Raw genomic sequence first — 10,521 nt, forward strand, 5'->3', positions numbered from 1 at the left:
GAAAAATTAAAAATTTTAGATTGGGCATTTAGCCTGGCAGAGCACCTGAGTTCAATACCTTGTTCAGGCTCCTCACCTAGCATCGTGCTAATGCAGACCCAGGAGGCAATGGTGATGGCTCAAGTAATTGAGATCCTGTCACCGACATGAGAGACCTAGGTTCTGTTTCCAGTTCTTGCCTCTTCCCCAGGTCCATCCCTAGCTGTTGTGGGCATTTGGGGAGTGAACTGGCAGATAAGAAAATCCTCTCTCTCTCTCTCTCTCTCTCTCTCTCTCTCATCTCTCTCTCTCTTCTCTCTCCTCTCTCCTCTCTCTCCCCATCAAATTCTTTTAAGTGCACAAAAAATATATAAGGTTGGGAACAAGGTGGCAAATGGTCTTAATTTAAAAAACAAACATTAGTCTATCTACTCAAGGATAAATTGACATAGCAACATGGAAGTTCATGGTAAACTAAATATAAAAATAAATAAATTTCAAAATATATATCACTTCATAGTATTAGAAATCATTATTTACAGAAAATACATATCATCTCCTAAATAACTATTTTAATTGCATACACTATAATATTTTAAATATTTATTTATTGGGGCCAGCGCTGTGGCAAAGCAGGTAAAGCCACAGCCTGCAGTGCCAGCATCCCATATGGGTGCCAGTTCGAGTCCCGGCTGTTCCACTTCAGATCCAACTCTCTGCTATGGCCTGAGAAAGCTGTGAAAGATGGCCCAAGTGCTTGGGCCCTTGAAACCATGTGGAACTTGTAAGAAGCTCCTGGCTCCTGGCTTCATATCAGCACAGCTGTGGCCACTGTGGCCATTATGGGAGTGAAACAGCAGATGGAAGACCTCTCTCTCTCTTTCTCTCTCTCAGATTCCACCTCTGTAACTCTGCCTTTCAAATAAATAAATAAATTTTAAAAGTAAATAAATACTTATTTATTTAGCTGAGAGGCAGAGTTATAGAAAGAGAGAAAGAGAGACTGATCTTCCAGCTGCTGGTTCACTACCCAAAAGGCCACAACGGCCAGGGATGGGCTGGGCTGGGCCTAAACCAGTAGCTTCATCTGGGTCTCCCATGTGAATGCAAGGGCTCAAGTGCTTGGATTATCTTCCACTGCTTTCCCAGGCGCATTAGCAAGGAGCTGGATAAGAAGTGGAGCAGTGGGACTTGAATGGGATGTCAGCATCACAGGCAGCAGCTTAACCTGCTATGCCAAACACCAGATCATATACTATAATATTTAAAGAGGCTAAAGTAGTTTGTATTTATTTCTAAAGTATGCAAAACTTATTTTCTTTTAACTGTATATTAAGAAGGTAAGATCTATACTTTCTAGAACTATTTTGCTTTAAAAATGTTATTTGATCTGTTTCCATGGGGTAGTTATTGAAAGCATAATAATTTTTCTTCCAAAACTAGTATCACTACCCAGAATGTTAGAAATTCATAATACAGTCTATAGTAGAAAAAATCAAATTTCAGTCTCTGGAGAGTTACAGAGAGGTAATCTGAAGACTTTGACGCACCCTCTCTCTCTAAAAAAATAACCATTTAGGGGCCGGCATTGTGGCATAGCAGGTAAAACCACCACCTACAACACAGGCATCTCATGTAGGTGCCAGTTTGTGTACAGGCTGCTCTACTTCCAATCCAGTTTCCTGATGAAGGCCTGGGAAAAAGCAGCAGAAGCTGGCCCAAGCATTTGGGTCCCTACTACCCATGTGGAAAACTTGGAAAAAGCTCCTGGTTCCTGGCTTCGGCCTCGTCCAGCCCTGGCTGTTGCAGCCATCTGTGGAGTGAATCAATGGATGGAAGATCTTCTCTCTCTCTCTGTCTCCCTCTCTCTCTCTCTCTCTCTCTCTCTGTAACTCTGACTTTCAAAATAAATAAATAAATATTTTTAATAACCATTCAACTGGCTAAAATTAGCAAAACTAAAATATATGCACACACATACACACAAGCACATATATATAAGCACACACACACATATGCACTTTTAAACTCTCTTGAAAATTATCCTAAGGCCACACAGAAAATGAAGATACTTTTTGTTAAGAAAATATAGTAAGTCTCAGTAATTTCACTGTTCATGAAAGTTTATGGCATTTAAACCACATCTTGCTCCCATCCATTCCCAGCTCTGTGTCACACAAGATCTCCTGTAGGTGCTCTAGCTAGGTAGATATGGCCAAAAAGAAGGGAGTTCCTCTCCCTCCAGCTCCTCCAAGATAACATTCTAGGGCTATCGTTTTATCTTTCCATTATCTCTTAGCCCCACCCTCATCTCTATGTTATAGAAGCCCTTTTCTGGAAAGATATGAAAATATTGGGACTTCCTTCCCCAACTCACCTACAAGATTTAAGGCAAGAGCTCAATCCCAGGTATGACAGGGCAAGAGAATTCCCTCCTCTTACCCATTTCATAAAGACAAACAAAGGATATCAGAGGCTACCACCAGTGCCCGCTCATAAAGCAAAAAAGTCACTTGAAAAAATCAGGTCATTGTCCCTACTTCCAGCTTCAATTTGATGGCACAGAGGTCCAGCTAAGGTAAACTGTAAGGAGTGAGCACCCCTGAAACTAAGACTCAGGAGACTGACTGTATTTGAAAATGAGCCTTGAGAATTCATTACTAAGGGCAAGGCTAAAAACAATGGAGATTTTGGAGGGGACAATTAAAAGGTGAATGGTAACACCATAGTAGTAGTAACGAATGAAGTGGCAAACCAGTCACAAATTTAACATAGTGAATTAAAAAAAGGCTAGGGAAGAAGCCTTCCTGGGATTACTTATCCCTGGATATCCAAAGAGTTAGCCACATGTACCCTTCACCCACTTAGGAATGATCAAATGACAATGTGGGGGTTTCTTGAAAAACATCTCAAGCAATACATGGACCCATCAGCATCATACAGAATTCTTACTAGATCAAGGGGCTTCAGCTCCACTCTGGCTAAATACTGACTGAATAAAAAACTACTGATCCAGGGGTGAATCTAGAGAAAACCGAATGAAAAGTGAACTTGAACTTATACCTGGTGATCGGGAACACTGTGCATACCCAAAGCTGTGCCCACCAAGGACAATCAGAGAATCTCTGAGTCACCAGTCAACAGCTGAATACAAAGAAAAATTGTAAATGATTTCTACGGTGGGAGTAGACATAATGCCCAATGTGGGAAAATCTGCCTTATAAAGAGGACTTAAACACAATTTTTGGCCAACTGGTGGTTTACGAAGACTTAGGGGCATCCTATAGAAAACACATCTAAAAGATTTTAAAAAGAAAGAATGAAACTAAGAGGAAAAAATTAAATGGTAACATTAGAGAAAAAAATTAAATGGTAACAATAGAGACACTTCAAGGAAAACAGAAATCTAGAATTAGTCCAGCAAAGTCACTAAACAAGCAGATGAACAAAGAAACTGTCATACCAATTCTAGAAAGTGATAGAGAAGAGAAATAGTATCCAGAGTTGCTAAATTATCCAAGAAAAATATGAGGCATGCAAGGAAGCAGAAAAAGTGTGACCTCTACACAAATGAAAAAAAAAGTGGCAATAGGAAATTTTAGTTCTTGGAAGTTGAGCTTTGCATACAAAGGCATCAAAAGCAACTAAGTGTGTGCAAATAAATTAAGGAAATCACACTTAAGAGATTTTAAAATGCGTACTAACAAGGACTCATCAAAGAGAGAATATAAATAAAGAGAAATTTTTTTTGACAGGCAGAGTGGACAGTGAGAGAGAGAGACAGAGAGAAAGGTCTTCCTTTTGCCGTTGGTTGACCCCTCCAATGGCCGCCATGGCCAGCGCACTGCGGCCAGCGCACTGCACTGATCCGATGGCAGGAGCCAGGTGTTTCTCCTGGTCTCCCATGGGGTGCAGGGCCCAAGCACTTGGGCCATCCTCCACTGCACTCCCTGGCCACAGCAGAGAGCTGGCCTGGAAGAGGGGCAACCGGGACAGAATCCGGCGCCCCGACCGGGACTAGAACTTGGTGTGCCGGCGCCGCAAGGCGGAGGATTAGCCTAGTGAGCTGCGGCGCCGGCTATAAAGAGAAATTTTTTAAAGAACAAGAAAATTACTTTTTATTTAGTGTATATTATGACATACTACATGTTTCTTGATAGATTTCTTTTTAAAGAGAATATATTTCATGTATTTCATATTTTCAATTTCAAAAACATAACAATATTTCCCTCCATCCTACCCTCATTCCTGCTTTCTTTCTCTCCTTCTTTTCTTTTAATTTTTTTTTATTTTGAATTTTTTTTAACTTTTTTTTTTTTTAATATAAATTTCCAAAGTACGGCTTATGGATTACAATGGCTTCCCCCCCATATCGTCTCTCCCACCCGCATCCCTCCCCTTTCCCACTCCCTCTCCCCTTCCATTCACATCAAGATTCATTTTCGATTCTCTTTATATACAGAAGATCAGTTTAGCATACATTAAGTAAAGATTTCAACAGTTTGCTCCCACACAAACATAAAGTGAAAAATAATAGATGATTTTTTAAATGATGATGAAATCAGCTCAGACCTATTGTCATGTTTAATCCCAGTGAGAGTCAAGTTGGGAATTGATAATTTCTTCTTTTTTTTTTTTTTACAGAAGATCAGTTTAGTATACATTAAGTAAAGATTTCAACAGTTTGCACCCCCATAGAAACACAAAGCGAAATACACTGTTTGAGTACTCATTATAGCATTAAGTCTCAATGTACAGCACATTAAGGACAGAGATCCTACATGAGGAGTAAGTGCACAGTGACTCCTGTTGTTGACTTTACAAATTGACACTCCTGTTTATGGCATCAGTAATCTCCCTATGCACCAGTCATGAGTTTCCAAGGCTATGGAAGCCCTGTGAGTTCTCCGACTCTTATCTTGTTTAGACAAGGTCACAGTCAAAGTGGAGGTTCTCTCCTCCCTTCAGAGAAAGGTACCTCCTTCTTTGAAGACCTGTTCTTTCCACTGGGATCTCACTCACAGATATCTTTCATTTAGGGTGTTTTTTTTTTTGTTTTTTGTTTTTTGTTTTTTTTTTGCCAGAGTGTCTGGCTTTCCATGCCTGAAATACTCTCATGGGCTTTTCAGCCAGATTGGAATGCCTTTAGGGCTGATTCTGAGGCCAGAGTGCTGTTTAGGACATCCACCATTCTATGAGTCTGCTGACTATCTCACTTCCCATGTTGGATCACTCTCCCCTTTATTTATTCTATCAGTTAGTATTAGCAGGTACTAGACTTGTTTATGTGCTCCCTTTGACTCTTAGTCCTTTCATTATGATCAATTGTGAACAGAAATTGATCACTTGGACTAGTGAGATGGCATTGGTACATGCCACCTTGATGGGATTAAATTGGAGTCCCCTGGTATGTTTCTGACTCTACCATTTGGGGCAAGTCAACTTGAGCATGTCCCAAATTATACATCTCTTCCCTCTCTTATTCCCACTCTTATGTTTAACAGGGATCACATTTCAGTAAAATTTCAACACTTAAGAATAACTGTGTATTAATTACAGAATTAAACCAGTCATATTAAGTAGAACAGACAAAAAAACTACTAAGAGGGATAATGTATTAAGTTGTTCATTAACAGTCAGGGCTATGCTGATCAGGTCACCGTTTCCCATAGTGTCCATTTCACTTGAACAGGTTTCCTTTTTGGTGTTCAGTCAGTTGTCACCCATCAGGGAGAACATATGGTATTTGTCCCTTTGGGACTGCCTTATTTCACTCAGCATGATGTGTTCCAGATTCCTCCATTTTGTTGCAAATGACTGGATTTTGTTGTTTCTTACTGCAATATAGTATTCTAAAGAGTACATATACCATAATTTCTTTATCCAGTCTACCGTTGATGGGCATGTAGGTTGGTTCCAGGTCTTAGCTATTGTGAATTGAGCTGCAATAAACATTAGGCTGCAGACCGCTTTTTTGTTTGCCAATTTAAATTCCTTTGGGTAAATTCCAAGGAGTGGGATGGCTGGGTTGTATGGTAGGGTTATATTCAGGTTTCTGAGGAATCTCCAGACTGACTTCCATAGTGGCTTAACCAGTTTGCATTCCCACCAACAGTGGCTTAGTGTCCCTTTTTCCCCACATCCTCACCAGCATCTGTTCTTGGTAGATTTCTGAATGTGAGCCATTCTAACCGGGGTGAGGTGAAACCTCATTGTGGTTTTGATTTGCATTTCCCTGATTGCTAGCGACCTTGAACATTTTTTCATGTGTCTGTTGGCCATTTGGATTTCCTCTTTTGAAAAATGTCTATTGAGGTCCTTGGCCCATCTCTTAAGTGGGTTGTTGGTTTTGTTTTTGTGGAGTTTCTTGATTTCTTTGTAGATTCTGGTTATTAACCCTTTATCTGTTGCATAGTTTGCAAATATTTTTTCCCATTCTGTCGGTTGTCTCTTCACTCTCCTGACTGCTTCTTTTGCAGTACAGAAACTTCTCAATTTGATGCAATCCCAATAGTTGATTTTGGCTTTGATTGCCTGTGCCTCCCAGGTATTTTCCAAAAATTCTTTGCCTGTGCCAATATCTTGAAGGGTTTCTCCAATGTTCTCTAGTAACTTGATGGTGTCAGGTCGTAGATTTAGGTCTTTAATCCATGTTCAGTGGATTTTTGTGTAAGGTGTACAGTAGGGGTCTTGCTTCATGATTCTGCACGTGGAAATCCAATTTTCCCAGCACCATTTATTGAATAGACTATCCTTGCTCCAGGAATTAGTTTTAGATCCTTGATCAAATATAGGTTGGCTGTAGATGTTTGGGTTGATTTCTGGTGTTTCAATTCTGTTCCATTGGTCTATCCATCTGCTTCTGTACCAGTACCATGCTGTTTTGAATACAACTGCCCTGTAGTATGTCCTGAAATCTGGTATTGTGATGCCTCCGGCTTTGTTTTTGTTGTACAAGATTGCTTTAGCTATTCGAGGTCTCTTGTGCCTCCATGTAAATTTCATCACCATTTTTTCCAGATCTGAGAAGAAGGTCTTCGGTATCTTGATTGGTATTGCATTGAATCTATAAATTGCTTTTGGGAGAATGGACATTTTGATGATATTGATTCTTCCAATCCATGAGCATGGAAGATTTTTCCATTTCTTGGTTTCCTCTTCTATTTCTTTCTTTAAGGTTTTGTAATTTTCATCGTAGAGATCTTTAACATCCTTGGTTAAGTTTATTCCAAGGTATTTGATTGTTTTTGTAGCTATTGTGAATGGGATTGATCTTAGAAGTTCTTCCTCAGCCATGGCATTGTCTGTGTATACAAAGGCTGTTGATTTTTGTGCATTGATTTTATACCCTGCTACTTTGCCAAACTCTTCTATGAGTTCCAATAGTCTCTTAGTAGAGTTCTTTGGGTCCCCTAAATACAGAATCATGTCATCTGCAAAGAGGGATAGCTTGAGTTCTTCCTTCCCAATTTGTATCCCTTTAATTTCTTTTTCTTGCCTAATAGCTCTGGCTAGAACCTCCAGAACTATATTGAATAGCAATGGTGAGAGTGGGCATCCCTGTCTGGTACCATATCTCCGTGGAAATGCTTCCAACTTTTCCCCATTCAATAGGATGTTGGCTGTGGGTTTTTCATAGATTGCTTTGATTGTATTGAGGAATGTTCCTTCCAAACCCAGTTTGCTTAGAGTTTTCATCATGAACGAGTGTTGTATTTTATCAAATGCTTTCTCGGCATCTATTGAGATAATCATATGGTTTTTCTTCTGCAGTCTGTTAATGTGGTATATCACATTGATTGTCTTGCGCACATTAAACCATCCCTGCATACCAGGGATAAATCCCACTTAGTCTGGGTGGATGATTTTTCTGATGTGTTGTTGCATTCTATTGGCGAGAATTTTATTGAGGATTTTTGCATCTATGTTCATCAGGGATATTGGTCTCTAATTCTCTTTCAGTGCTGCATCTTTTTCCGGCTTAGGAATTAAGGTGATGCTGGCTTCATAGAAAGAATTTGGGAGGATTCCCTCTTCTTCGATTGTTCTGAATAGTTTGAGAAGAGTTGGAGTTAGTTCTTCTTTAAATGTCTGGTAGAATTCAGCAGTGAATCCATCTGGTCCTGGGCTTTTCTTTGTTGGGAGGGCCTTTATTACTGTTTCAATTTCTGTCTCAGTTATGGGTCTGTTTAGGTTTTCGATGTCTTCCTGGTTCAATTTAGGTAGGTTGCATGTGTCCAGGAATCTATCCGTTTCTGATATGTTTCCCTGTTTGCTGGCATACAAGTCCTTGTAGTAATTTCTGATGATTCTTTTTATTTCTGTGGTGTCTATTGTTACATTTCCTTTTTCATCTCTGATTTTATTGATTTGGGTCTTTTCTCTTCTTGTTTTAGTTAGTTGGGCCAATGGGGTGTCAATTTTGTTTATTTTTTCAAAAAAAACAGCCCCTCGTTTGGCTGATTTTTTGTAATTTTTTTTTTTATTCAATCTTGTTGATTTCTTCTCTGATTTTAATTATTTCTCTTCTCCTACTAGATTTGGGTTTGATTTGCTGTAAGTTTTCTAGATCCTTGAGGTGAATTGAAAGCTCATCTATTTGGTGCCTTTCCAATTTCTTGATGTAGGCACCTATTGATATAAACTTTCCTCTTAACACTGCTTTTGCTGCGTACCATAAGTTTTGGTATGTTGTGCTGTTATCCTCATTTACTTCCAGAAAATTTTTGATTTCTCTTTTAATTTCTTCTATGACCCATTGTTCATTCAAGGAGCATGTTGTTCAATCTCCTTGTGTTTGCGTATGCTCTAGGGATTCCTGAGTTGCTAATTTCCAACTTCATTCCTTTATGGTCTGAGAAGCTGCATGGTATGATTCTAATTCTTTTGAATTTGCTGAGACTTGCTTTATGGCCTAGTATGTGGTCAATCCTAGAGAAGGTTCCATGTACTCCTGAGAAGAATGTAAAATCTTTAGCTGTAGGATTGAAAGTTGTCACTCCCCGTCTTCGTGGAGGAATGACACAGGACCCTGCGCTGTTCTTTTGTCTGCTCGGCCCTCCCCGGGTTTGTTGCTGGTTCTTCCCGGGTTGGCTACCGTCCCTTCCACCTCCGTGGAAGGGCGGTTCCCCCTGCCACATTCCCCACTTCCGCGGGGGAGCGGCACACCGCCGGCCAGCTCTCTTGGGGGCTGCTCAGATGTTCCTCAGGTGTTCCCCTTAGATGTTCCTGGTGCATGTTGTCTCTCTCCTCCTTTATAGTCCTCTTCCACCAATCCCAACTCTGCTACCCACACGTCGAGTACGCTGCTCTCCTCCAATCAGAAGCAGGTCCTACAGTTTCTTGGTTGAACTGGAGGCAGCTGCGTAGAAGCTGTTACTCCCTTCTCAGTGCCATATTGTGGGAGAGCAGATGCATAGAATTAGCCTTAATTCCAGTAACTCAGTCCAGTCCGGGTTGCTCCCCACAGATCCCCCTTTCTTTTTATTTTTTGGCGTTGATACGCGCCTGTCTTCGGTGTCCCGCAGCACACACTCTGCTCTGCTTGCTAGAGTTGCCCACAGGTGCTTACAAGTCCTATCAATCAGGCAAACCGAATCCGGGTCCTCTCTTTGCCATGTTGTGAGGAGGTTTTTAGGCGCTGATGCGTGCCTGTGTTCGGTGCCCTGCAGCGCATGCTCTGCTCTGCTAGAACTGCCTGCAGGTGCTTACAAGCCCTAGCAATCAGGCAAACCGAATCCAAGCCTTCTCATTGCTGTATTGTGGGGAGACTTATTGGTGTTGATAACGTGCCTGTCTTCGGTGACCTGCGGCACATAAGCTGCTAGCCGCCCGCAGGTGCTCATCGCCTCACTAATCAGGCAGACCGAATCCAAGCTTCTCATTGCCATGTTGTGGGGAGGCCTTTCTATTTCTCTATTTCTCTATCTCCGGGCATTCCTATTTCTCCCATTTTACTTCTATCTTCCAGCATTCCTATTTCTCTCGTTTTACTTCTAAACTTCTGTTTCTCTTATCCCTGCGGCTTCCCGGCGCCCGCCCCGAGGCTGCTTCTCGGCACCTCGCCCCGCGGCAGCTTCAGGGCTCTGCGCGGCTTCCCTGCGCCTCGCCCCACCGGCGGGTTCCCGGCTCTACGCGGCTCGGCTTCGCGCGCACACTCCGCGGTCTCCACGCCCTTCACGCCCGCACCACGGCCTCGCGCCAGCCCCGCGTTCCCTATCTATTCACGCCCCGTGCTCTCTCTGCACGCGGTGGCTTCCGCGAATCACACAGCGTAGCTTACGTTTCCGCCACCACCGGCATTCAGTCCAAGTCCCCCGGACTAACCTGGCGAATTCCAACCTGGCGGCCCACGTCTCTGCCTCTGGTTCCAGATTTTCGCCTTTTGCTCCCCGGGCTGACTTGAAGAATTCCGAGCTGGCTTACGTCTCCGCCTCGGCCTGCACTCACGGCTTCATCCTCCCTAACATTTTTCTCTACCCGGTATGTTTCCCTAAGTTTTCTTCCAACAATATCCTCCCTCATTTCTCCTGGCCTCTCCCC

The sequence above is a fragment of the Oryctolagus cuniculus genome, chromosome 12 (assembly GCF_964237555.1).
Source record: "Oryctolagus cuniculus chromosome 12, mOryCun1.1, whole genome shotgun sequence".
Taxonomy (NCBI): domain Eukaryota; kingdom Metazoa; phylum Chordata; class Mammalia; order Lagomorpha; family Leporidae; genus Oryctolagus; species Oryctolagus cuniculus.